Below are 27,863 nucleotides of genomic sequence, written 5' to 3'. Positions count from 1 at the left end.
ATGCAAATTAGTATCAGCATTTATACGTGTTCGTTTAAGTCACTGATCCCATTGAAACTATTTTCAACAAGTTTAAGGTTACTTATTAATTTCTAAGGTTTAATGAGAGGGTATCACCTTATTTTGAAATATTGCATGCTGTGAGTGATTCAAAAGTGCCTTGAATGAAGTCCTTGCTTAAGTCTGGTGTTTAAAGCAATTTATAGCTGAATTGTTTTTTATTGTTCTTGCCATTTCTCCTCTTCACTGTGGAAGGTGGGGGGGAGTCTTGTTTGCCACAAGACTGTTGTTAATGAGGGAACCAGAAGATAATGCAACACTGACTAAGCAGGCAAAAGCAGTTTAGCTCTTTCCTTGAAGTTCTATTTGAAGAAAAATTTTTATCTTCTTGGGAAGAATGATCCTCAGGAGCATCATCTAAAAAGAACGTCTAGTTTAAGCGTGTGGCTATTACTCAGCCACAAAAAGGAGCAGTAACACCTGGCTTTCTAGTTTGGGTCACTTCTGCAGAGGAAGCAGCATTTTATTCCCCCATGAATAGAACAAGGCAAGAGTGGATGCACAGACATGCAGTAGATATCAGACTGCAGGAGACATCCAGGAAAACCTGCATTAGTTGTTTGGAGGAAGCCCACACCATCCCTCATGGGCCTTTAGAAGGCAGCATCACAGCCTGACACATAATCCTGCCTGACTGCACCAGCGCTGTTTCATTCCCTCCAGTCCTTCCTTTTCTAGCTTTCTGTTCCCTCCCACCCATAAATTTACTCTTCTGCCCAAGAAAGCTGCAAACTTCTGAGATGTGAGATCTGTCTCCCTGAGGGAGGTCAATAATAAATTATAAAAAGTGACCAAGCAAACCCAGTTCAGCATGCTGTATACCACATACAGGGGGAACAGGGCAGCATGGAAATATCACTGACTCAACTGTGACAGATTGCTCTAACATGAACTCTGACCTTTTGCATGGAAGAAATCTCTTTTCAGCATTCACAGCTTGTTTCTTTGAAATGAAACAGTGAATTCCATAGACACTGACTGTTTACTCCAACAAAATTGCTATTCACATGTAGGTGATGCAACAATTGCTTGGAATAACCTCAAAATAGCAATATTAATAATAATCTTTCCTTTTAGAATGATTGATATGAAAAAAGGCATGAGAAAGTGATGGTAGTGGTGTGCTCTGTATAAAATACTGCTTTTCTGCTCCCTAGTAAGAACCTTCCCTGAAAGTCAAGTATTTCATCTCATCCTCTCTTTGCAGCACTCGAGGCCAAGCATGTGGTGTAATGATAGCAGTTTTGCTGTGCAGACTGCCATGATGGGCTGTGTAAGACAAACATTCCAAACTTTTTTGAGCACAGGAGCAAGTTTACCATGAGAGTAACTTGTGTGTGTTACTGTTTACTGGCTATAATGGCATTGTTTGCTGTAGTGATAATCCAGGTGGGTGAACTGCCCATAACTTGGGGCAATTTCATCAGAGTGAGGCTAAACACTTGCATTTTTCTATTTTGGCAGCAGCACTGACAGAACCCCCTGCTTCCTCTTTCTGCCCTCCAGCCTGGCAAATGACACCATAGCCACATAAAGGAACTGTCCAGGGAGAGACAGAAGTAGGGAGGGCTCCTTCAGTAGCCTGAAGAGCACAGGTACTGAATGTGTTACTAAATCCCATGCCTGAATATTGTAGGTCAAATTTAGGGGCCATGACAGTTGTGATGACAATCTTGGTATGAATTGTTTCATTAAAGATGTGTTGGATGTGTGTTTCATCCGCTCCTTGTGGAAACAAAAAAGGCGCGGTGAAATTGTGTAATGCTTCCCATCCTGTTTTTTGGCCTTTGCTGTTTCTTCTGGAGAGTATGAACTTCCAGTGCCTAGGAATGAGCGAGCCCATCTGTTCCACCCTGCTGCTGAATACCCAGTCTAACTTAGTGAGGCTTGTTTCTAGCAGCTGGTGATTAAACTGTACCAGCCTGAGGTTTTGAGGGATGGTGTCGTGATCTCACGCCACATGCATGTTGACATGTTCCTTTTGTCCCCTGATCATCTGTTCTCCCATTAAGCTATGTCAGTGATGACAGACGTGTGGGTCCACGATGGAAAGGGAGCAGTAAGAGTTGGAGGGCAGCCCTTTTTGAAATTTCAGTCCCTTCGGTTCATAGAAGCAAAGCTTGTGTATCAAGGTAATGCATCACTCAGTGGCCAGAGAAACGTCCCATTGGGCTATGACTGAATGGAGAGACTATTGCAATAGTTGTATATCTTTACTTCACAAAATAAAAAAATACAAGTGTATTCTTCGTGCCCTCTTTATTTTGCCTGTTGAGAAAAGCATATTCTGTCAATCAAGAAAAAAGCTTCCAATTGTGTAGCCTGTTAGAATCATTTCATTAATAACATGTGTTTACTACTGGGAGAAGCAGGCTCAGTGTGCTAAGATTTTGTTTGTCAGTCAGTCATTGGAACCCCACTGTTAATCGCATACAATGGTTTGTGGTTATGCCACAATTTAACCCAGGTTTAAAAATACAAACTAGAGCCTTGGTGGTCTGCTGAGAGCAGTGAGTGGAGCAAAGGTATTGGTTGAACCTGCCTTGTGGGCTGCTGGCTTGGAGTACTGTAGGAGCTAATCAAATTTATTAACTCGAGCCATGACCAGAATGCGCACATGGGTGAGTGTGGGTGGGTGCACCCAGGTTAAGCTACATTTTGGCTTCATTCTGCAGGGAGGAGGAAAAGCAAGGCTTTGGCTTCTCTTCCACAAAGACAAATTGGAACCAGATATCAACTAGATTTTGGGATCTCTGGCAGTCTAATAACAAGAAGGTATTTCTTTTTGTTGTTGTGGGTTTTATTTATTGATGTAAGAGAACGGCTTAGAAAAAACTGAGGGAGTTTCAAAACTGAATGCTGGTGGCATTTGATGCATGTGTGTATCATTGCTAAATTGCCCCCTGCGTGCCACTTTAATGGTAATATTACAGGCACAATCTCTGACTACACAATAAAGAGGTCTGAGTGTGGTTGCCAGAAAAGGGAGAGGCATTTGGCTACTAAGAGAAAGAATACTGGAGAGGCAGTTTTGTATCTTTATATGAATCTTGACTTCTGGCAGAGCTAGGAAGAGACAAAGTGACTAAACCGTCTTTCTTAATTACAGCTAGAATATGGTAAGTGAAAATTCCTGTTTGCCACAGCACTGTAGAAAGTATCATTCATAAGCTGCAGGACTTGTAATACTCTGAGAAGAATATATTCCTCTCCAGAAATAATTATATCCATTTCTCCACATTAGCCTACAGCCCAAGACATTTGTAGGAACCTCTTCCAGATTTAAGGCAATGTAAGTGATATTTTTAAATATCAGTGTTAGGATACAGTCAGTTCCATATATTCTTATTCAAATAAAACAGCATTAGCCTCAATTCTTTTATTCTAAATAAAGATTTCATAGTTTCTTTCATCCTAATCACTGAAATCATAACTGGCAAAATTACTGTAATTTTGAAATGCCTAAGCAGATTCATTCACGAAGGCAGTGAAAAATGTATACTTGTTTTAAATTTATATAGATTTGCTTTTTTCACATTTCTGATGAACATGCATTAACCCTTCACTGCTAAGTTTTCCTACTAAGAAATTAGGGTAAATGGATTGAGATTTGCTGAACTTACTTATACTAGTAAAAACATTAAGCTTGAAATGTGTGTAATATTCAGCACAACATTGGGTTTAACTCTAACTAGCAGTGAGTTGAAACCACCCTTTGCTCATCAATATTCTACAGAGAATCCTTCCCCTTTGCCCTCCTGCCCCATCTCTACCACTCACAGTGTACTCCACAAGATCCTATTTTTCTGGTTTTATGGGAGCTAGAGGGGAGCTTTGGAACTGAACAGCATCTGGGACTGCTTAAACTGTGGCAAGGAAGCAGAAGACAAGTGCTAATAAGAGGTGAAGAGGTGAAGACTGAAACATCCTTATACCCAACCATAAATCTGCACCTCCTATAACTATTAAAGTCAGTGGGAATATTGTATATGTGGTGGCCTTTAGGATAAGATGACTGTAAACATCTCCTCCCTCCTAATTACAGTGAATTATAGTTTTAAAATTCTGGCTCTTGGAGCTTATTTGCATTTGTCTGCATTACATCTATCTGAATGTCCTTTCCACGTGTATTTAACTGATTTTTCTGTGTTGTGATGATCATGTTTCCGGCTCAGTGGCAATATTCCAGGTTAATTTCAGACTTTTAAGCATTTCTGAAGGAAAGTTTTTAGTAATGTGGAGAAGAAACTTCTACAGGCTAATTTCTTTCAGAGGTGTAATGCTACTTGTATGTCACACTCTAACTTCAGTGTTTAAATGATGGCCTAGCCATGGATGACTGAAATGTGGCAGTGGCAACTCCAAGTTAGAAGTCAATCAAACATTTGCATATCCTGAATGGACAGTGTAGTTTGCAAACAGGATGGCTCGGGCAACATCATGAGGGCAGGGTGATAAGAGGTGACATGCAGAGAAATTCTGTCAGAGTTAGCAGTGGTACTTAGATATCAGGGTCTTTATTCATCAGTTCTCAAATAAAAGCCCTATAGTTGAAAACAGATGTCTTGCCAGTGAGCAATGTTCAGGATCTCTGGTACCCATTCCACCAGGGTCACTCATTCTTTCCATAACATATGCTGACCATTCCTTTCCTTTTCTTGTAAACAGTATTAAACCAGGAGCGAGGCAGTGGCTTGTAAGCAACTGTAGCTAATGTCAAATTTAGGAATTTTTGTATTTTAGACCCTGCATGCCTCTGTCCAGTCATGGAATTCCCTTTTTCAGGATCTAACTTGTGGGTTAGAGCATGTTCTAAATGAAGAGAGGAGAGAGATTGACAGAAAGAAAGAAAATAAGGATCATATAGGCTTTGCCAAATTTGGGAAAATGTGGATGTATCAATCACCACTACTTTTGACACTTGAGCTGAATCCATACTGCAGAGAAACAGAGTCTTAACTTGAGCTGTGAAAATAACAACAAAAAAAACCAAACAAACAAAACTGCAAAAATAACAACAAAAAAAAAAACCAAAAAAACCCAACCAAACAAAAAAAAAAAAAAAAACAAAACAACAAAGACCAAACAAAGCAGGGAAATATTTCAACCAAATGAACAGCTCAAGTTCAGCCCTGATCACTTTATAGACTCAAAGTTTTTGGCAGCGTGTCTTATGGTCCAAACTATGAAGTCCATGAGTTTGCATTTTTCAGCAATTTAGGTTTTTCTTTTTTTACGACCACTTTTTTTTTTTAGAAAAATTCAAAATGTTGCTTTGTAACTGCAAATGTCTTTAGTTTGCACATTGTTAACACTTTGGAAATCACAATTTATTGACAATGTGTACGTCTGAAAGATGCAAATGAGTGGCTGCTTAGCCTCAGTTAAATTGTAGCTGCAGACAAGGCTAAAACACGTTCACTTGCATGGCAAAATGTGTGGTAGGCTGGTACTCTGTGCATATTGTCTTACTCTGCACATGTAGAGCACAGGTTCAACTGCACACATTTTTGGCCCCCGTTGATAGCTTTTATTCTAGTCTGCACAGATGTGTCCTTTAGAATGTTTGATAGCAAGGAAACAAGAATGTTAATTAGAAGATATGAAGTGGCTCTGTTGCAGATCATACTTCTGGGGGCGGAGATTATGTTTGAGAAGCTGAACACATCTCCACTGTCTGCCATAACATGAAATTAATTCTCTTAGTTGTGTGTCATAACTTGCCTTTTGATAGTGATAGATGAAAAAACATTGAGTATGGGTAGGGAGAGACTGTTCCCTTCTTTTCACACTGCCATTGCCCAGAAATGCAAAGAAGGCAGATCTCCACTCACACATATGTGCATCTTTTAGAGAGGTGACACAGTTCTGACCATCCTTTCTCTCCTGAAAAGTGAAAAGAATTAAAAGTGGTGTGGAGTTCTGGTTCTATAACAAGGAGACGGTTCAAGTCATTGCTTCAGCACCCTACTCTACATGAGAAGTTGCCCAACAAATTTTGGCAAGGAAAAGTTGCCGCTAAAGATTTACCACTTGTTCAAGTTGCCTTTTAGCCTTGTTTCCATCAGCTGCTGCAGCAAATGCTCCAGAAGAGTTGTAAGCAGACCTTGTACACTTTTTTTTTAAAATACACACACACCTACATATGTATATAGAAAGCTAAATGGAGAACTTTTGCATAAATTCCAGGCAGTTAGCAGCTGTCACACACTCTCATTCTAATGTGACTGTGAATAACATAAATGTTTCTGATCTTTCTAATATCTTTTGCCAAACAAAAAACAAACAACATATTTCAGGTTGCCACGTAAAAAGAAAAGAGAGTGAAGTGCTTTGGCTGAAAGACATATCAAAGCAAATATATTTAGTTGGTTCTTAAATGAAATTTAGTTTGAGGCATGGCTAGTATAGTTCTCTGTGGTGTTACACTTAGTGTTGGTGTAAACAGGAGTTTGGTTTTAGTTTCTCCCCTGCCATTTGATCTTTAGATTTGTCTGTTGTTTTGCACTTTGTATTAATTTTGTAATTAGCATTCCTAGGAAAAGAGCAGAATGTACAGAATTTGGATTCTATCCACTATAAAAACTATGGGTCAAGGAAGTAATTCTCCCAAAGAATTTCTGTGTGTGTGGATAAGACAAAAAAAAAAAAAAAAAAAAGAAAAGAAAAAAAGAAGTTTATCAGAACCAGTCTGATGCAAAATATAGTTACCAAAACTACAGGGACAGATTTTCACGTGGCATTAGTACAAAAGATACATGTTCCAGTTGAAATATCATTCAGCTGAAAGTGGCCAAGTTTCAGAGCATCAAGAGCAGCTAACATGGTCTTTTTCTCTAACATTTGATGGCATTGCCATTCTGTGTTTCAAACTTTGCATTTTGGAGGTAGAGAGGAACACTGGCTAAAAATTCCCAATTTTTAAAAAACTTAATCCATATTGGGTTTACATTTAATCCATTTTGCATATCCTCAGAAACATTCTTATGTAAGAAAGTGCATTCAAAGAGTGGGCAAAGGGGCTCTGAAACTCAGCCAGGTGTGGAATGACAAAAAAATACAGGGTTGAAAATATTTGAGCCATTTTTGCTGTTTTGAATGTTCTGCAGTTCAAGACTCAGATCTACATCTGTCATAGAATTTAGCACTATATATATATTTTATGTCATTTTACTCATGCTAATTGGATGAACAAGGAATTTGGAATACAAAGGGAGTGAGGGAATCTGCGACATCTGAGTTGGGTTAGCACAGCAACACATGGATGTACATAAGTGCCTGCCAGCTTTCATTTTCTGATAATTTCAGCCTATTGTCAGTAACAGAACTTTCCTGACTCAGGATTTATGGCCATGCACTCGTGAAGGGCTCTCCACCTCTAAATGCTGCTTTCAGCTCACCCCTAGGGTGGGCATCCTGAATGCCTGGGAACGGCAGCCTGCAGCACTACTGGAGGACTTGTGCTTTGATTAAAGAGAACCAGCACGTTCACCTAATTTTACCTCTTTAACCTTTAATTTGCTAATGTGTCCCTGTTCTATTTACACGGAGAGAAAACACAAGGCATTTGCCACAGAGATACGACACATTTAAACGGAACTTGCCAAAGCCTTGAGATGTAAGAAGTTCGCTTTTATTGGAGATTTGTAAATGTTCCGTGGACAACACAATGACTAAGATATGTTAGAGTGCATGTCAGGGGTAAATTGCTTACATACCCTTCTGGTTTTGCTCTGACTACTTCTCCCTTCTGTCAAAACAACTTGCCATAGTTAGAAAGGTGGTTCCATGCTGGCCCTATAGCGCAGTCTGTAGGAGTTTGCACACACAGAGCAATGTTTGACTAATAATTCTAATTTATAAACCATCAACAATCCTAAAAACAGATTAGCCAGCGAGGACTTTTTGTGACAAATACCATGGCACTTTTCCATACCGAACCACATAAAAGGACTCCGGGTCAGAAAAATGCATTCATTTAGGATCAAGTCTAGCAAAAGTCCCACGATTGCCAATGGAACAAGAATAACACCCCTGTTGCCAGACTTTTCCTAGGCAGTGGGTGGCCATGGATAGAGTGCTGTCCCTTCCCCCACCAACATAGTCTGTGTGTTACAAGTTGATTTCTGTTGAAGTCCAGCAGCTCCACAGTCCCAGGGTAGCTGGCTACCAGCCTGTGCTTGCATTCCTGCCTGGACTGCAGGGGCTCTGACAGCAAAGGTAACCGTGATGGTTAACTTCACTCCTGGTATGGCACAGGTCTGGTGGAAAACCCTGACAGCTTTGGAATTGCACGCTGAGGTTCAAGAACAAAGCACACAGGGAATTCTAAACCGCCTGTGCCACCTCGCTGACACCGCTGTGTGCTCAGATCTCAAGATTAAGCAATTTACTTGTGCCAGGATTTAGCCTGAGTTATGTAGCAAGCCAGAGCTCTTGAGAAACATGAGCAGCCAGGTTCCTCTGAGCCAGCGTGGCAATGGGTGCAGCCTCTTCTCTTTGGGCACAGACCCGGGCCCGGGTGAGGGAAGCTGCTCGCAGCTACAGAGACCCCCAGATGCCCAAGTGACCTACCTTGTCCTGCAAGGTCACCCCAAAGCAGGTAGAGCAAGGCTGTAAGGACCTGAGAAATACATTGATTCTGTCAAACCAATGAGGGTTTGAGCTGCTTAGAGAAAAGGATCAGAAAACGGATGTGCTTGGCCTATCTGTTGGGTTCTCCAACCTGAATATGTATTCTACTGATGGAATGCTGTTTTCCAGCTGAGCAGAGCTTTCTCACCAAGACATTTTTGGGGGGGAAAAACAAAGTGCAAAACAACAAAACAACTGAATAATTGAAATAGAAACATAATTTTGGAAGATGATGAAAGAAAATGGGAAGAGACCAGAGGGATAAAATATTATATTTGCCAGTCGCAATATTTATTTCCTCTAGTTACAGAACTCTGTGATGGGTGGATGAAGGTAAATGAGACTTGTTTATAGTAGATTTATGTAAATACAGGAGAGCTTTTCCAGGACCTACATATATCCACCAAATATGAAAACTGTAATAAATTATTACAGTAAAAATGTCAGAAGCTTCCCTGAGATCAGCAAGAAAAATTCCTTGATTCTTCAAACCCAGCTACACAGCCAGTCTCGTGTGCTACTACCCTTACCCACATCCACAAAGACATGAGATGAGCTTAGCAGCATACCCTGAATATCAACAACTCTGGATGTTTTACATTAAAGGGGAAATTGAAGGCCCACTCTCATGCCAACTTCTGTCTTTTTTGTGCATATTCATAAAATATATGCTGCAGTTCAGTGATTGACTTTTCAGTCAAGCTAGTTCAGATTTTTGCTGAAAGGGTTGGCCCCACCTGTCCCTTCCTGTGTTTGCTGTCTTATGCCAGCACCAGCATTTGTGTCTCTAGAACACACACTTTCCCAAATACAGGCTACAGGCAACAGAGAACTGAGCCAGGTGAAAGCTACATCTCTGCAGAGCGGTATCTCATAATCCAGTACCTAAATTTCTTCACTGGTACCAGCCTTTTCACGAGTGCTCCAAGTGAAAAAAACCCACTTTTGTTTAGATACGTCCAGTTCAGAGTTACTGGGTAAATCCTGTGGGCAGTAAAGACCATATCTGACATGTATTGATGCTGTGCTGCACAGATGGGGCGCCCAAAAGAAGCCAAAAGCAATGGCCCATGGGTGAGTTCCCCATGCAGGCTCAGTTCTCAGCCATTGCTGGTGCTTTTTTCTTCCAGTGTGTGTTGGGCCTGGTGTGAGGGACATCCTGGGCTGGGCTCAGGAATGGCGGTACTGTAGGTGTGCCATGTTATGCTCTGCTGACATTCAGCTTGCATTTGCTGCGGGCTCCTGAGAGAAGGGGGAGGAGGAGAGAAGGGAAAAAAAGCCCATGAGCAGAAGCTGCAGGGGCTCACAAGAACAGACCCTCCGCAAAGTTCTGTGTCCCAGATCTGATGCCTGACTCACAAAGCTTCACAAAACCCCTTGATACGCCTCCCTGCTGAGCTGAGCTGTCTTCCCTGCTTACCTTTGATCATAAGTAGTGCATTAACTTATATACTGCAGTTTTCTGGGTTTGTGTCTTGCTCATACAAGAATCTATAAGATGTGGGCTAGACTCACATGTGCTCTCACATTCCTTCCAGAAGAATGTAGAAAAATCAGAATGCAGCCAGAAGTCTCCATCTAGTTTGATTTTTCTTTTCTTTAGCACTATCTAGGAGCTGCTACACGTAGGGCATTGTAGACCAAAGTTTATAACACTGCATTTAACTGCACCTTTCACACAGCTCGTAAACCAGATTTCCAATAGCTGTAATTTTAAATTTCTCTCCTTGGATGCAGTGGAAAATGTGACTTTCATGCTTTTCTGTATGTTTACAGCATCATAAATAACACGCAGATCTGAAGTGTTTTAAGTACATCAATATGCTGTTTTAAACAAAGTAGTGAAAATATGTAGCATACAGTGTCTAGTTGTTTTTATTTCTTTCAAGGCTAAGATTCCTCCTGCCTGCATAATTTTTAACTTTGCATGGTTCAAGACTTCTTTATGTGCTGCACCTCAAAGTTATTGGAATTCAAAGTCAAATGAAACTTGGATGTAGAAAGCAAGTGTGCAAAAAGCCTGTGTGTTATTGCTACTAACTTTAGGTTTTAGGATTTATAGAGTTCTGATAGACTTTTCACCAAAATTTCAATCTATGATAGGTTTAATATCCAAAATCTTACGAAATCTTCTGACAAAACAATCCTTGAGTTGATATTTGACATGGTAATAACTTTCAATGACCCAAGAAGTCTCTCTGTTGGCAGAATTGTATGATTATAATCAGTTTCCATAACTGCAGCAGTACATTTATTACACATTATATGTTTATTGCACTGTGCCAATCCAACACTTTTATTAAATGAATCAATGCTAAAAAACCTGCTTCTTATCTAGGATTATGTTTGTATTGTGCATTATATAAATAACTGATAGAAGTATATAAATTTGGTTGTTAAATTTAGCTACTGGTCTGATAAAAACATTTTAAGCAAATTTTTGTCTTTTAGAGGTTGAAATCTGGGTGTATTTTCTCTAAAGGAATGGCTGTGCTCAAGCATGGATTTCTAAGCATTTCCAACACTCTTCATATGCAAAGAGGACTTTGGGGTTTTTTTGGTCATAAGTGTCACTCATAGAAATGGAAAGCCCTGAATGTATTAAAAGATGGTGTGGTCTCTTGCTCAAAAAATGCAACTGATGTTCTTGAACGTTCTGCTTCAGTGAACCCCTCACACACCACACATGGAACCAGTAAAGGAGCACTGTTTCTTCCTTGAAATGGGCCATGCTGTTTCGTTTGAAACAACATGTGTTTCTGCTGGGTGTTCTGTGGTTCTGTCTCAACAACATTACTCAGAGCTCAAATACAGCAGGTATCAGCCAAGGAACTCTCAAGTATCAGAGGGATGAATAAATCATATTTTCAAGAAACACCCATCCCTTTCAAATAGATACACAGCTATACATCTGAGACATAACTTGCTTGAAAGAAATAGTTTTATCTCACTCTTCCAAAATTCGAGTTGCCAAAGGACTTCCAGTAACAACTTAAATGAAAGTCTCAGGAGAGGGATTGAGGCCTCAGTACTACTGGGGACTATTAAAAACCAATCCCTTTCCTCGTGTCTGTTCCACTGGTGACCTCTAGTGCCCAAGGACAAGAACAGGTAGTCAAAGTTTCTCCAGGGCACTGCTTTGGGAGAGCAGGCAATAAAGCGGTGACCTTTTTTTTAATGTTAAAAATTCTGACCTGGGCTTTCAATTCACAGTATTTTAAGTGCAAAATAATAATATATAAACTTCTTGTAGTAGGGGAAGCAAAATATTTATGCTAATTATAAGACTAGAAATCTTCTTATTTGTAAAAATGGATATTGTGCAAGATTATTCACATTTGGACCATCTGTTTCAGGCATTTGTCTTTTCTTCAGGCTGTTGAAAAGGAACCACACCTACAATGGAAATGTTGTGCTTCAGCCAGCACATACCTCTGAGCAGATGACCTTCAAGCATAAGGCCTATAGGTAACATTGTTATCAACTAATCGGAATTTAGGTGAGAAAATGGGATGCCTAGGTGCCCACTCAAAGACCACAATGGCTCAGATCTTGATTTTTTAGTTATTATGGTATTTCTTTTAATGTAGCACACCCTGACATGAGACCAGGCTGTTTCCTATGGGAAGGCATACATTTAGGAAAATATATCTTGGGTATTTCCTTCTCAACAATATTGTTGAATGGAGATTGAAGAGAAAAGCAGCTCTGAACTTCACTGCTCTCCTGTCAGCTATGGAAGCGATGGGCAGTTAAAAGGTCCAGGCATTCCATGTTTCTTGGGCAAAGTGCTTTGGTAGATCTGACTTCCATGAAGTCCATCTCTGCCTGTGACTCAGACTTTAGGTAATGAGAAACTTTCTTTGGCTAATGTTAACTCAGTGATGTGCAAATAGCAGACAGCTCATGTTTAACAGTGTTAACAAGAGTAGATTAAACTGTGCTATGAGAGAAGCACACTAGAGAGAAGTGCTAGAAAATTGTCTATGAAGGAGCTAATAACTGAATGCATTAACACTTTGCAGATATATATTTTAATAGAAACAAGATTAAGCACAGCAGTCATGCTCACAGCAAGGCTGGAATCTCAGATCTCTCCTTCGAAGACTGTCCCGTCTCTCCTTTGAAGACTGTCCCCTAACCAATAGCAGGAATCACAGAACCACAGAATATGCTGGATTGGAAGGGACCATCAAGTCCAACTCTCGGCCCTGCACAGAACTGCCCAAGAGTCACACCATGTGCCTGAGAGCATTGTCCAAATGTTTCTTGAACTCTGTCAGGCTCAGTGCTGTGACCACTTCCCTGGAGAGCCTGTTCCAGTGCCCAACCACCCTCTGGGGAAAGAACCTTTTTCTAATGTCCATCTTAAACTTCCCCTGAGGAGTTTTGCTCTCGCATCCTGCCCACCACTTCTAAGTATTTTGCTGCACTGTAACTGAGTTTTAAAAGACTCCCAGTAGTCTCCCAGTTAGTGGTAAAGGACATTGGGAATGTGAATTTGAGCCGCTCTGGCAGTCACACTTGCACAGCCTTAGCTCGGACCAAGGCCTCTTCGTAGCTACACTCCCCAGACTCACAGAGACAGGTTCCCTCACCACCCCCAGGATTCCCATAGCAGAGTCTCAGACCTCTGGATCCTTAAAGCAATTTAATCGTAGTGCAACAACAAGATAACCGCTCAAGGTGGCACCTCTGAGGAGGGACCCCACACAAAGGAATGACTGGGCTTTTAAATTCCTCAATATTCATCATATTGATGAAGGAATTGTATCTCTTGAGTGCTCTGAAATTTAATCTCTTACTGGAGAGATGGGCAGTTGTCCTCTCCTCTGATTATGTTGTAAAACAGAAGGATGCTGTGATGGACTCTAAATTGAAAGTCCTGGATGAATGAAGGCCAAATCCTGCAGCTCTGTGCCAGGAGTCTGTATCACAGGGAGCTCAGCATTGTGGTGCTGTTGCCGTGGCAGAACAAACCTTTGCTGTGATGTGGTAGCACACAGCTCAGCCTGCAGGCTTCGTAGGTTGCCACTCTGACATGCCTTCCTCTCACTTATGACTGCATGCACATCTTCTGCAGAGTTCTGATGTTTCCTCCAGGGATCAAATGCCTAAAGCCCTTTGCTGTTTTAGTTGTTTGTTGGGTCTGTCCTGAGAGGGCTAATGGCCTAGGGTCAAAGAATTCAGCCTTGTAGTAATTGAACATCTCTTGAGTAAAAGCATGTGTAGGGATGTGTGAGACAGAAGAGAGTGTGGGAATGGGAAGGAGAGGAGGTGTGTACAGAAGCTGGTGTTCCCTGTCATATAAACCATGACAAATCCTCTTACACATAGAGAGATGTGAGTGCAATCTTAAAATCTGTGTGTTGGGTGGCAAAGCCGATTACATGACTTCATTCCTGATGTCATTTGATGGCTGTGGGCAGTGAGCACAAGCCATCTAGCTGGAACCTTGTAAGATTTCTGCAGCTTATATGAGAACTTAACTGGACAGTAAATTGCAGTAGCTGACTGCATACAAAGTACAGCAACACTACAGAATGAGGAGACTTTTTTGTATTTTAATAAAGGCATGGGAAACAGCTGACATCTTAATTCAAACATGAGCAGAATACTCTGAAGGTAAACAATTTTACCCTGTTATCACATTGGCTGTCCAGCAGCAGTCCTTTGGCCGGGATCTGTGAGGTGTTAGTGATCCAAAGTGCTGCACACACTGCCTGAGGAATATAAGCAGCATTAGTACTCAGGTAGTAAAAGTGTACTGCTGGTGTTTAACAGAAAGCCAAAGCACTGCTCTGCTGGAGGCATCGCTGCTCAAGCACCTAGAGGTTCTGAGTACCTTTCTGACAACAGCAGCCTGTTCAGAGAATTCAGAGGAGGTATTTTCTGCCTTTAAGATTATTTTTGTGCTGAATCATCCATAGTCTGAGCCAAAAAGAGAGTAAAAATCATAAGATGACTCATTATAAGGTCTACTAGTCCTAGAACCTTTATATGTTTTCAGCTGGAATCTAATTTTCTTTCAAGTGCAGTTTGACAAAAGAAAAAGGCAAGTAAAAAAGAAGAACTTCAGGTGGCATAGAAAATGGGTCAGTCAACTTTTTCAACTAGCATAAAAACGGTTTCTAAGTATGTTCAAACTATATTTACTTCCATTAAAATGTATAACTGTCCTCCTACTTGACCAGAAAGTTGGAGGTATGCAATTACATCAATTAGCAAGGTAAGATAAACATTTCAGATAAAATTCCCTGCTTTAAATTTTTAATCATAATTAAAATTTGTCGTTTAAATCAGGGTATAGATCCTGCTCTCCTCCCCTATGGCTCAGAGCAATACAGACCCAGTGCTGGCCTCTGAGCACTGGGGTGAGCACACATGAACAGAATCCTTTCAGGGGGTCTCTGTCTTGTTTTATTAATCTAAATAATAAGGGCAGCAAATAATTTGAAACAACAACTTTCAGGACATCAGAAACTTTGTAGACTTGATAAACTTTGGTTTTATTATTCTATTCCACTGATACAATTGGAGAAAAAAAAAAAAAAAAGGCACAACCCTCCAATTGTGAATAGGTTAAATTTAAGAATGTTGCACCCATCAGAAAAATGAAACGCTTTACTCTCTAAACATTTCTACTAAACATCTGGGAAATCTTAGCTTAAAAACAGTGTAGCAGGCACAATGGAAAATCCTTGAGAGTGATGACAGCTCCGATTTCACATGTATTTATAATCCTGCACTTCGTTTATTTTCTTGGGATTTCTGAATTTGACAGAGACAGATATCTGAAAATAACTGACATGCTAACTGTCAGCCTGTCCTTAAAATGTGTGGTCAATAGATCAAGGGAACTAAAACACAAGGGGCACAATGTTATTCTCTGTTACAAAACGTAGAGAGGATGAAGCATTTTATAGTTCTTGAGTGAAATGCTCATATGGGAAAAAATAAATAGCTGACAGTCTCTCACTTCAGCAACTTGTATGTGGTGCTGAAGGCAAACTACTACCTGCAGTCTGTGAAGGAAGGACTTTGCCACTGTAGCACAAACATGGGAGAACAAAAATGAGAGCTGCTGTTACAGGGGGCTAACTTTCACCTCGTTTGGGGGTAAGATTTTCACCAGGCCTGTGAAAGGTCCTTCCTCAATACATGGGATCATTTTGTGCAGCAACTTTGAGAAAATTCAATTCAACGTGCAGCTCAATCTCCTTTGCTCCTGTAGGCATTAGGGGTAATCCATAGTTTTGGCAAGTAGGAAAAGCAGGAGAGACCTAAACGAAACTAAAGCTGCTTGAGACAGGAGTTTTGTGTTATACATGTCTGCAGCTCCCAGTACAAAGAGGACAGTCTCTTCAAATTAAACAACATCCCATACAGACTGCTGTGACAATGAGTTAACATAAAAGGCCAACGTGTTAGTTTTAATTCAAAAGGCAAAGATTATAAGATTAATTTTGAAATTCTCTAAATATGAGGTGGAAGACACCAGTGATTGCTTGCTGTCCATAATACTGAAACTTCTTGTGTGGTGTCAGTAGATCTGCCAAGGTAAGCAAGAAGAGGAATGAGCTACTTACCTCCACTTCCTATATCTGCTTGGCGCTGCAAAAATTTCAGAGAGAGAACCTACCAGTGAGTGGCTGCAGATCAGACTAGACAAAATTTCTTCCACATGTTACAACCACATTGCTCATTAACCACAGAGATTCATGAAATCTGCCCCATTCAGTTATCTCAGTTGTGGGTGATGGCTTTGTGTAACAAGAGCCGTGCACAAAAGGCAGCTAGGGCTGGGAAAACCTGCCAGAGAGGGATCCTGGCAGCTCGTTCCTCAGAGGGATAAGCCCTGCTTTTCCAAGGAAAATTCAGCAGGGATATTCCTGGAGCACCTTCTTGCCTAGAAAAAGAACTGTAAGTGTCGATGTGCATTTATATATGTATGAGAACCAAAAAACAAATGGTAGGCTACAGTGTGTATGACTGAATATGCAGGAGCAATGATTTTGAGACATCGTAGAGTAAATATCTTGTTACAAAGATCTTTTGGCTTAGGAGATATGTCACTTACTATTTCATAAGTAAATAGAATCTGTCTTGCAAGGAGATAATGAAACATAATAGAGTTTTAATGTAATGGTTATTATTAATCATTAATTAATCAGTCATAGTTCTTTGTTAATACCACAGTTCCCGATCACATAGAATAGTGTAGACATGAAAATTAGTGCGTGTGACCATCAAGTCCCACTCCTAAAAGGAAGGAAACACTCAACATTCCTAGATGCCAGCGGTGGAAAAGGAACAACAAATTTCAGAGGGTTTGAAAAAATGTATCAAGTATTTTTAGTATATTTGCTGTCACCGCAGGAACCCTGAGGTGCCTCTATTTGGATGTGTGAAGACAAGAATAGGACTGCAAACGAGACGACGAAGTTGAGAGAGATTGTCAAGGGGTTCCAGATATTTGGACATGGGGAGAATCTTCCCTGGGGAGAATCGGGCTGACAAAATCCTTCTGAATTTTGCTGTTTCAGCAAACCCGTTTATAGGTGTCTTTCTAAATTTTCTCTTCTACTTCCACTTTTGGTTTTTTGTTTTTTTGGTTTTTTTTAAATGACTGTTGTTTGTTGTACAGTGCACCTATTGCTGCTGTGGCACTTTGTAAAATGAGAAGACTGGATTCACTCCGGCATTCTTGCTAGCAATGGCAATGACAGCAGATTTCAGAAATGCAGAATATGGCAACCAGGACAGGGAATTTCAGAGTATTCCATTGAGAATATGGGCTCTTCATACTTGTCTCTTGTGTGAATACTTTTTCTGTGTACACAAGAGATTCATGATGATATTAATTTCTTACTCCAGTGAAAATGTTTGTAAGAAGGCAGAGAAAAAACATAATTGTTACTGGAGATAGTCTTCAAACAAAGTCCGAGATGAAAATGTCTGTTACACAAGCAGTCTGTGGGAGAAAGCCTTTGAAAGAAAAAGGATGCATAATTAAAGTGGTTTCTTATGCTGGTTAGCAATAGACTTGGAAGGCAGAAAACATTGTACCAGCATTTCTCACTGCAAAAGTCTGCTGTAGCCTGATAAATGTTCTGAATAAAAGATAAGGGCGTGCACTGAAAAAAAGCTGTTAATGACACATGGCTGCAAGCATTATGCTGTCCTGTGGAATGGAGATATTTGTCCAAATGCTTGTTATTGCTGCTTGCTTGTCACTCCTGAAAGTCCAGCTGGTATCTTTTTCATGGGTCCAGGGGGACACAAGTACTCCTGGTTGTACTGCTGAATATCTCATAAGAAATCATCCAGGAGAGAAAGAGGGTGAAATTTTGACAGCAGGATGATAGTTTGCCAAGCAAATTCCTTTTTCCTGACGAATTTATTTCTTTTAAATTCAAATTATCAGTAGTTAACTCAGCATATTCTATGGTATACCCTCTGATGAAGTTCAAATCTCTGTCAACCCATCTGGAGCACTGACCATCAGTTTTGAGATGGACTTGGGAAGCAGCTATGGAAGGCATAATATAGTTTCTTTAAACGATCCTAAATATCTAGGTATGTGAATAGTCATTACACTTTACAGGCTGGCACTGTTTTTGCTTTGAATACTTAATTTTATGGTGCACTAAGTATTTGTGAATATATCATGATCTGTGATCACTGCCAAAGAAAATGCGTGGCTTTTGCAGTCAACGGGCATTTCACTTCCATGTGTCCATGCTTTTCCATCTGGATGCATTTTCCATACTTACCAAGAGCTTTGAGATCTACACAGTCTCTTTGCATGTGTGACATACAAGAATATCCTCATCAAAACTGGAGTGTTTTAGGAAATGAGCCATTCAGAACTTGTCATACATATGAATAGGACTTGCCGTTCACCTGTTGGTCTCGTCATTTCTGTGCTCGCTGCACACTTGGTGAAGTGTGATTTTCAGCAGATCCAAAACTGCTGGAGTCACAGAGCCCGTTTGGCATCCCAGCCCTTGCAACAGCTGTTTCAGGAGCCAGTCTGATTCAGCCAATAAGCAGCACAGCAGAATGATAAGCATAGCAGAGGCAGGCTTTTGATGTTTGTGGCTTTTGGTGGCACTTCTTTGCTGTGGGGACAGTGACCCAGGGTTTTTTCCCTGGTGCTTTTGCCCTCTTGCAGACACAAAAAGAAAAAAATGAAGATATTTAAGACAATACCTGTGTTCATTCTGTTGTTTACAGGTGAGTGAACATTTCTTTATATTTTTTCCTCAGCAAATACTTCCTCTTCAACATTTGCAATTACTTTTTGAAAAGATTCCTAAGTACATTCTAAATGTTAATTCATATAGCTAGATCTCTAAGTACATTCATTGAAGGTGTTTTGTCTGTGTATTATTATATTGTACCACATGAATGATTACTTTAGTTATATCCCTATCAGTAAATTAAGCTTAATCAGTAAGCTAATGCTTAAAAAGCACACAATTATTTTGCCATGCAAATATCTATAATAATAATAATCCTAATAATAAAACCTCAAGAATAATTTAGGTTGTATTTTAAAGAAATCCTCTGCAGGTACAGAAAAAGACATGTGCCACTATAAAAGGTAAGACTTGTTGCAACATTAGTCATCTTAGACTCAATAATGAATTACAAAAATAAATGTTATTATCAGTTATGATCAATATTCTAACAATCAACAATAAAACTAGAGAAATGACAACACCTACAGCTCATCCCTTTTTACTTGTCTGCACTACTGGTTACAGTTACAGTGGCAGTATCTCAGTGATGCTGCAAGGAAACAAAAAAATTTAATTATTTCTGGCCTTTTACCAATAAGCACCAGGCTTTCCCACCTGCCCCACAAAGACTTTGCTAATTTACTGAGTAGAAGTGAGAATGGCTGGAATCTGCCTCTGCAAGTTTCATGAACTTGCCAACTGCACCATTTGCACTGCTCAGGACCTCTTGTATCAGTTCTGTCTAATGAAAATGTTTGTGTTTGATACTCAGAATTTGTGACTGAATGTTGTATTAGAGAGACCTTACATCATTTGATTATAATACTAGACAGTAATGAAAATGTTTATGTTTCTCTGTTGGAATTTGTGACTAATTGTATCAGTTTCATAAATGTCCACCAGAACACTGTTTCCTTGTGAGAAAGAAAAAGAATAGGCTCAGTCTGGTGTGAAGACATAAAGCACTTTTTTCTTTACACCTCTAAAGGCAGCAATAGAGGGAGAATTTAAGAAGGTGCAAAGAGGTGGAGAGGGTTGGCTAATGGACCTTCTTATCATGAGGGCACACGTGTTCTGAAACAAGCCTGGCTGAGAATTTCTGCCATCCCTCGTCCAAGGAGTCCATGGAAATACGTATATCACCCCTCACTGCTGAGCTGTGCCCTGCTCGGCAGAGTCCTAGGAAAGCCTCAAAGTGACAAAGCAAGTTTCTCTCCTAACCCTGGAGTAACTTCAATGCATTGCTAAGAAGTGCTGCACATTCTCAGAGAGAGGCAGCACCTGCCCATTCGTACTGTTGGGTGCACAGGTTTGCTCTCTTCCAGAGAAGCTGGGGATGGTTATGTCTAGAGGGGATGCTATCATTTTAGGAAGGACTTTGTAGATAGCAAATCTCAGGGGAGACCAGAATTAAATAAGACGTTTGATGGTGCTGATTTTTTTAAACTTGTGCACCCAAGAATCTCACAGGGCAGAGCTTTGCCCCCCTGTGATGTTTCAGAGTCCCTGTGGAATCTCCTGGAACTTCTGCTTCAATAGGAGAGGTTTTGTTTTGGTTTGTTTTTTATGTCACAAATGTGGCTCTGAAAAGCATCTCCTTAATGCTCCAATAATTTATAAAAGGGTGTAGTTTTTCTTTCTTCCTGTCACTAACAAAAAGTTCAGGAAAAGTAGCTTTCACCCTTCCCCTATTCTTTTTCATTAATTTGCAATTGGAGGGGAGAATAATGTGAAAGAAGTGATGTTAATTATATTTGTTAATTAATGCAAGCAAATGAGTGTCATCATCTCCATCAATGTGGTTGCCTCCCATTTGAGAAGCATATAGGGAAAGAGGAAAAGTGAGAATGAGGATGAATATATCAATAAACACCCCAGGTAGGTTGAGCTGCTATATCCTATCAACCCCCATCAAAGCAAATGAAAATGGGTTTGGTAATTTTCACAGAGTGCCCAAATCTAGTAAAGGCTCTGCTACCGTACCCTTATGGATTTAATTTTCTTACTCCAGAGCAAGGAAATAATAGCTGAAAAGAATATCTGTGATTTTTTTTTTTTTTTAAGCTGAGTAAATGGCAGTGAGGGGAGTTTTTCCAAACTTTTTTTTTTTGAGAAATATCTTAACAAGTTCAATTGAAATGTTCACACAAAATAAAGGGATGGAGGGAAATATTCCAAATGTAAAGCAGCAAGCGAGATTGTCCAAGTTATGAGCATTTTAATCTTATAACTGAAATTATCAAACAACCTTATTAAAAAAGAGTATGGCATACTCCAGCAATAATTTATTGAAATGTTTTTAATTTTAGGATATCTTTGTAATGCTCAGGAGGAAGAGACACCACCAACCGGCCCCATACCACAAACCACCCCCCCAAGTGAAGAAATGTATTCTTCACTTTTTAAGGAACTTGGTTCACTAAGTCCTACAACAGATACACAGGGGAGTGATCATGTTCCAGGTCTGTTTTTTAAGTTGTTACTTCCTTCAAATCCTGAGTCAGTTCTTCCCTCAGGCATGCACATCTGAGTCTTGGGAATACATTGTTCCACTTTTGTGCTGTTGTTTTCCAGCCAGTGACTGTCCTTAGAAGAATTGCGAGCACAAACCAATTTAGCAGCAATGTAACCCTGTGATTGATTTAAACAGGTTTCCACCTGTTTCTACAGAGGTGGAAGCTGAAGCACAAAGAATATTTCAGAGATCTCAAATAAATCAGCCTAAATAATTTGCTGTCAAGGGGCAGGAAATGTATTGTTTAATATAAAATGTCAGGCATTTTCCATGATCAGTTGCTAGCTATTCTGTGCCCAGAAAAGAACACTAATGAGGATTAAAACAGCAGAAAACATCGAGACACTTCACAGGTCTGGAGGACCTTTTCTGTGCACCTCTCTGTGCAGCCCCTGCCTCTGGGTGTGTCTGAAATGCCACGCTGCTCCCTCTGGGCTTTCTGGAGCGACTGCTTTCCCAAGGCCACCTCTGCTCTTGACACCACAGCTACAGGCTGCATGACACTTCCTAGCTGCAGGCTCAGAACACTAATGCTTTCTCAAATCCTACTTTTGTGGGGCTTTGGGTGGTGGTGGTGGTCTCCCCAGCAGTTGCTGGGGTAGGGTTAGTTGCTGAAGTGCCAGGGATTTCACCTGCCCTCCCTATCTCCTCCTCCTATAGTCTCTCTGCTTCTTATACTGAGGTAGAAAGACAGCTTTAGCTTCATTACAAGTGGCTGTGCAATTTACTCAAGTTTCTAATTTTTATTATTTTCCTTTTAGCAGGAAGAAGTCTGCCAGCTCTAGTAGGTAAGTTGACAACTTCAACATATTTTACTTTTGCTTAAATAATTTATTCTTAAGTTTCGAATTTTTAACTTCTTTTACTGCAGTTGGTTATAGAATACAAAAGCTATGTATGGACTTGTCATTAGCCTGAAAAACTTTGTTTTCATATGGTAGTATTGAAGACACTCCTTAATTGCAAGTCATGGTATTTCTCTGCTGATTTGAGTAATGACAGCATCATTCAACCAGACTAAACGAGAGTAATTTGCTTTCCTATTACTATTACTTTGTGCCTTTTTCTTTTAATAAAATCTGTAACACAATTATTAATTTTGTGATCAGCAGTAACTGTTGCTCACCAAAAAAAAATTTAAAAAAATTGGAGATTAATTATAGCACATATTTGCACTGCCAAAAAATAAAAGTACTGTAATGATCTGTGATATGATTGGCTTATTTCTGTACAAACCCATACCTGAAGAATGAGATTTTTTTTGTAGGAAAAATCAATACCTATATTTCAGTGCCACACATAACTATTTTTGCTGTATACTTACTCACCACAAATGTAGGTAATAAATTTTTCCTTGTCTTAATGGCTTAGAGTCATGGTTACCTTTCTTTTTGCTCTTCTAGTGGCAGGAGTCAGCATTGCCCTTGTGTTGCTTTGTGTTCTTATAGTAGCTATTTTTTGGTATGCATGGAAAAAATCACAAGTAAGTTCAATTTTTCTTCTTTGGGCATTTGTTATTGTGTGTATAATATGTATCTATTACAGAAGATGAAATTTCAGCTTTGCATTTGTCACTCGGATTTCTGATGTTCATTTGCACTGTAGTTTTACCACTGGGAGAGGTTTTTTTGTCACCACTGGATGGAATTCTTAAAATTAGGCAGCTTATAATCAAAATTTAATTTACCTCAGCTGACCTCCCTTCCTGGGTAGGACCTGCTCACATTTTTGTAGGAATGGTTTCTGGTTTGCAGGTTTTTTCATAGAAGGTCCTGCATCAGCAATGATAATTGAGTTCAAGTTCAAGGGAGTTTTTTCTGTCTGAGTTATTTTAGATCCTATAATTACTTGTTATCATTTATGCTATAATAACTTATCACAGGCTATCTGTGATGAGTTAATATTGATAAAAATTGAAAGACTAGGTAACTTAAGAATAAATGCAATAACACTATAGAAATAGATGTGCAAAAATAGTCTGTTACTGAAACAATTTAATAATAAAGAAAAACGTGAGGAGAACTAGTACCATATTGACATTACTGATTTTCCATTTGTGTAGCTCAGTGATGCTAACGCATTTGTGTTTCTTTCCCAGGAAGGTTCAATTGAGCTCAATCCCATCCCCTACGGTGAGGCTGGAGTGTCCTTACGGAACCTTGCGGTGCCTGAGAAACAGCAGGAGTGGCCTTTTGAGAGAGCAGCGCAGTGACAGCAGGGGAGGAAAGAAAAGCCCTTTCCTCCTCTGGGAGGAGAGAAAAGCCCTCTCGATTGTAGATAGTTGAACAGCACTCTCAAAAACCCGTATCTGCAAAAAAGTTACATTCTTGAAGTTATAAATTTCCTGGTTAGGGAAAATGCCACACTTAGACTATTTTCTAATAAATTAATCCTGCACAGGAACACAACCACTGTTGAGGTTAGCTGGAATGGCCACTGTTTGTGCTTGTATACCTGTGAATTTCCTATTGGAAATGGCTCCTGGAAGGTTTTAGCTTCCAAAATTTGGCTTGGGCCACAACTAGTTTACCAGCATAAACAATGCTATTCCAGTGCCTGGGAGTTTCCTAGGCATTGTATAATTTGCTAGTCTAGATATTGTTATCATTTACAGTTTATTTTAAATTACACAGTTGATACACCCACCCACTCTTGGTCAGGGATTATTCAAAGATGACCACTGCAAACCTTTGCTTGTTCGTTGTGCTACTCAGTGGAAGAAGTAGTGAAGTGCGATAGTATCATCCAATAAAATTCAGGTTTTCGGGCTTAACTGATCCTTAAATTTAAAATCCATTTAATAATAATCAAGAATCGTTCTTCCGCTGTTTCGTCCCCTGCCTGAGTGGTGCTAATATGTGCCAGGTCCCTTCAGCAGCCAGTGAGTGCTGTGGGGCTCTGGCTGAGCAGGAGCTGGGTAATCTGGGGCCCAAAGTAACTTGCTACAGGCAAGAGGAGCAGAGTGGCAAGGGGGTTGTCTGAGATGGCTCCATCAGAATATTCCTGAGTGAGCTTTGGCAAGTGACCCTTATTCCTGAGACTGTGCTCCTGGTCTGGAGTGCAAGGCCAGTAGTATGTCCTCAGCTTATATTTATCTGTGAAGATAAGTGTATTTGAAAGCATGCAGTGTGTGAGCCCCACAGCAATGAAGCTACCCTAGAGCTGTAAATTGGCAGGAAGGCACAGATTCTGCTTTTATGTAAATCATCTCAAACCAGTATTAATTTACCCAGTAATAGTGAAGAGCTCTATGTCAGCTTTCAAATGCAGGTGCCAGCTGACATTTTCTACAAATAAAGGCAATTTCTTAATGAAACTCAAGAGATTTTCAGATGACTTCTGTGAAATAAAATGCAAAGGAATATTTGAAAGCTCATCCCTTTTTCCATCAGCTCCGTAGATAACAATATCTTTTTCATTTCTGTTCATTTACTCTGAGTTTAAGAATGAGGTAATTGTATGAATTTTATGTGTTGCAATATTATTTAGGGTGGGAGAGTTTGGCTAAATCTGCTTCCTGTATGGTGGGTTTTTTTAATGTGCATTTTCTTGTTTTATTTCATTTAATAGAAATTTTGTAAGTGCTTAAATGCTTTTTTAGATATTAGATCAAAAGTGCCCTGGGCAACAAACAGTGTTAGTTGAATACAGAGGAAATAAAAATAACAAATATTTGTGAGGAGTAATTCATATAAACAATGTTTACAGTGCTTTTTAACTGATGTTTCCAAGCCTCTTTGTGAATAACTTTGCTTTTGAAAACACTTTGAGAGTGGTTGCATTTTTTTTTCTGAGCTTTTACAGAACTTGTGGGTTAGAAATAATATTTAATATTTGTTATTTGGTGTTCATGTTAGTTATTGCACTGTTGAAGAGGTTTGTGATTGCTGAAAGAATTTTCATCTACCTTGGGTGGCCAATCCCAGAGGAGTGAATGCTGAGTACTTAGCAGATAAACTACCTGTGGGCTTGAAATCACTTGTGTCAACGAAGCCTGAGCAGCACCTGGGCTCACACAGGTGCTCACAAACTGAGGGGGTTTGGCCCACAGCTCTGCAGTTCCCTGCCTGCCAAGCAGGGGAGAGCAGCTGGGAATGATGGAGCCGTGGAGGGGAGGGCAGTCCCAGCGTTCTGGGAAAGAGGGGAGAAAGTATTGCAAAACTTGAGAGACACATGTTCTGTGGCTCTGATTTGGAAACGAGGCAGGAAATAAATGAAAAGGGAGAGCTCTGTGGAAATCAGGAAAGCCCTGATGAGCAGAAACTGTGGATGTGAAAGTCAGAGCAGCAGAGCAGCAGCGCATCCATTTGATTGTCCTTACACTCAATTGAAAGGTAAGCACGTTTTTAGTTTATTCACACATCTTTTCCACTACAGGAAAGATGAGTAGGAACTGCCTCGATTTGAAGGAAATGAGTTTTATATAATTTAAAGATGAGTCTTTTTGAGTTCAAGAAGAGAAAAGCAAACTACCGAAAGTGGTGTTGGAGCCTTGCCAACTGGGGATTACTTTTAAAAACAGATTACCCAAATTACCCTTATTACCAGCACAGTGTGAAGAAGTTTGCATTGGATAGTCTCTGCAGGTCCCTTCAAGCTCTGAATTTCCAGTTTCCAACAGTTACCACAGCTAGATAGTTGTGTTTGTACAGCAGCTTGTTTCACTTGTGGATAACTTGCAAAAAGCTGTGAAGCCCTGTACACTGCAGCCAGCAGCACTAGGAACAGGTGCCTTGGCAAAAAAATAAGCATAGGGCAGATGTGGGTGATCTTCCTCACTTTGCATTCAAAGCTTTTCGAATTTACTGCCTTTCTAAGCAGTGCAGACTTGACCAATGCAACGGCCTGAAAACACTAGTTCCACAGGTCAAGATCTCTTCTCCCTCCCTTTCAGAGTTACAGAGTTTTAGAGAAATCTTATTGAGTTGTTCATTGTCCTCTTCATCTTTTTACTAGGACACCAGTGGACAGTTCTCTTTCCCTTTCCCCTGTCATTCATATTACAGAACCTCTAGCCCAACTGTTTTGTCTTCCAAACTAACAGTGTAACTTATTCTCCATTGATTTAATGTTTAGCACTTTAAAAATGTGAAAGCACATCTGCTTTTAATAACTGGAGGCTAAAAATGGAAAGCTTACTGTACTTTCTGGGGTAATAATGGCAATTTTTACAGTTTCTACAAAATTCTTAAAAGTTAGTGTCTGCACTTATGGTGTGAAACACAAGTTTGAAAGAAAAATGATGTGTCTGGCTAAAAAGCATGATCAGTATTTTATACAGTCACTGGTATTAGTTATGTGCATCCCTGGATTTATACATATTAGCCATCTTGGTCAAAGCAAAAGATTTACTCTTGCTTACCCTAAGGATGAACATAAATTGAAAGGTTTACCACAAGGTGCATTAACCTCTGTCTCAGAAGAAGAAACAGGAAAAAAATGTTCAATATGATTAAAGCCAGGCTGTAAAAACTTAGTCATCTTTAACATTTAAAACCTTTCTTATGCAAAGTCATCCTTCAGGCCTTTAAAATTTTATTTGTAGCCAATTGTTTTCCATTCTCCTCTGTATATGCTAGAAACAAACCCAGCAGCAGCTAGCATGTTTTCCTGCCTATGGAGCTTTAACTTCTAAAAGAAACCAGATGGAATATTGTAAAGAGGAAATATGTGAGAAAGGGTGTTATTAACAATACGTGCCTTTATTTAGACAGAGAGTAGGTGCAGCCACTCCTGCCAGGCCATTTCACACCATCTCAAACAAGAATGTGAAAGCACCTTGCAGTGAATTGTCAAAACTCTGTAGGACTGCTCAGTTCTTCTGCAGTCCTTGCCAAGAGGCAGAGCATGCAATCGGCACACAGACGAACACATGCAATACCTCTCTGCCTCACAAACCTTCCTGCTGGTGAGCTTTGAGGCTGAATGGCTGGAAGCAATGGTGCTGGACACAAACTGGATGCTTTTTGTTGACAGCACTTTTGATAGTAAGGCATCAGTCCGTTGGCAGGGAGTTTCCAACCAGATGATTTCAAAGCACCAAGTCTTGCTGTCAGACACCACTTTAGAATCATGTTTTAATAGTATTCAAATAATTGACCGTGGCTTTCTGTTCCCTCCTGTGTGGGCCCAAGCACAGTATGGACGGGTGACAGAGCAGGACATCTGTGCTGTCTGATTTGGGACTCCAGTCCACATGAAGAGCAGCAATGGGGAGTATTCTAATGTCTGCCAGTGATAAGGTTTGTGTGAAATGCCCCTGCAGAGATAGATTCTCCTGTGCCCCTCCCTGGCAACACCCTCTTTTTCACTTCATGCTGGCCCTACCTTCGTTTCTTTGGGGTTCGTTTGTTTTGCACAAAAAGGATGTTTTAAACAAGAAGCAACAGAATTTCTTTTGCCATGTT

The sequence above is a fragment of the Motacilla alba genome, chromosome 4 (genome assembly GCF_015832195.1).
Source record: "Motacilla alba alba isolate MOTALB_02 chromosome 4, Motacilla_alba_V1.0_pri, whole genome shotgun sequence".
Classification (NCBI taxonomy): domain Eukaryota; kingdom Metazoa; phylum Chordata; class Aves; order Passeriformes; family Motacillidae; genus Motacilla; species Motacilla alba.
This window is presented reverse-complemented; position numbering follows the sequence as displayed.